This window comes from Clupea harengus, unplaced genomic scaffold, assembly GCF_900700415.2.
Source record: "Clupea harengus unplaced genomic scaffold, Ch_v2.0.2, whole genome shotgun sequence".
NCBI classification, from domain to species: Eukaryota; Metazoa; Chordata; class Actinopteri; order Clupeiformes; family Clupeidae; genus Clupea; species Clupea harengus.
In genome coordinates this window covers 38,374-40,000 of record NW_024879822.1, presented here as the reverse complement: position 1 = coordinate 40,000, position 1,627 = coordinate 38,374, and positions in this window count along the sequence as shown.

Below are 1,627 nucleotides of genomic sequence, written 5' to 3'. Positions count from 1 at the left end.
CATTGGAGCCCTGCGTTAGCCTCTGCTAATGTGCTAGATCATTGGAGCCCTGCGTTAGCCTCTGCTAATGTGCTAGATCATTGGAGCCCTGCGTTAGCCTCGGCCCACCTCATGTGCTAGATCATTGGAGCCCTGCGTTAGCCTCGGCTAATGTGCTAGATCATTGGAGCCCTGCGTTAGCCTCGGCTCTGAGTGACACTGCCCCATCCGTGAACCCATCCAGGTGTGGGAGTAGGGGCTAGGGGTCGTAAGGGGTCGTCTCCATGGAGGTGTGGGAGTAGGGGCTAGGGGTCGTAGGGGTCATCTCCATGGAGGTGTGGGAGTAGAGGACTAGGGAGGGGTCGTCTCCATTACGTGCCAGATTCCGGACAAGGCTAACCCCCTCCGCTGGGCATCCTGAGTCATTCCTGATGTCACCTATTCCAAGAAGTGCCCACTGCCACTGCCCCTAGATGGTGGGAAGCGTGGGTCATGTTGCCATGACATCCTCCACGACGATGGAGAAAGCGAGGGGTGGGATCATTGAGTAGTGGATGGATGAACAGATGGAGCAAAACCAGTTAAAGGGTATTACAGAAAATGAGAGAAACCAACACCCTTTCACAGCTGTGTGTGTGTGTGTGTGTGTGTGTGTGTGTGTGTGTTTGTGTGTGTTTGTGTGTGTGTTTATGTGTGTGTGTGTGTGTGTGTGTGTGTGTGTTTGTGTGTGTGTGTGTTTCTGTCTGTGTGTTGTGTGTGTGTTTATGTGTGTGTGTGTGTGTGTGTGTGTGTGTGTTTGTGTGTGTGTGTGTGTTTTCTGTGTGTGTGTGTGTGTGTGTGTGTGTGTGTGTGTGTTTCAGGACTAATATGCTTTTCCACTACCTGGATGGATGCTCAAGACATTGTAAAGACCTCCTGATGGTAACTCTCATACTGCATCCAGTAAATGCAGCCGACTCCACTAACTGAGGACTACAGTCATGTGCACGAGTGCTCTACTCCCGCACACAAACACACACACACACACACACACACACACACACACACACAAACACACACACACACACACACACACACACACACACACAAACACACACACATGTTTTGAGTGTACTGACTGCACATAATAGCGGTGCCTTGGGATGCATAGGGTGTGCTTAAAGGGCAGTAGATGTTATGGAGCATGGGTCAAGTGTTTGGTTTAAAATGCCATTTTCAGGACGGCTTTATGAGGTCTTTAACCGCAGGGACTTGGAGAGAGAGCTGGAGGAGAGAGAGCTGGAGAGAGAGAGAGAGAGAGAGAGGGAGGGAGAGAGAGAGAGAGAAAGGGAGAGAGAGAGAGAGGGAGGGAGAGAGAGAAAGGGAGAGAGAGAGAGAGAGAGAAAGGGAGAGAAAGAGAGAGGAAGAGGAAGAGGGGAGAGAGGATTGAAGAATGAGTGAATGAAAGGAAGAGTGGGAGAATGGATGGATGGATGGATGGATGGATGGATGGATGGATAGAGAATGGGTGAATGAAAGGGAGAGGTGGAATGGACAATGGATAGACGAGAATGACAGAGTGGAGAGTGGCCAGTGAATGATGATGAGGAGGAGGAGGAGAGACTGAGATGGTGAATCAACTAATGACACGGGGAACAGGAGGAGCAGC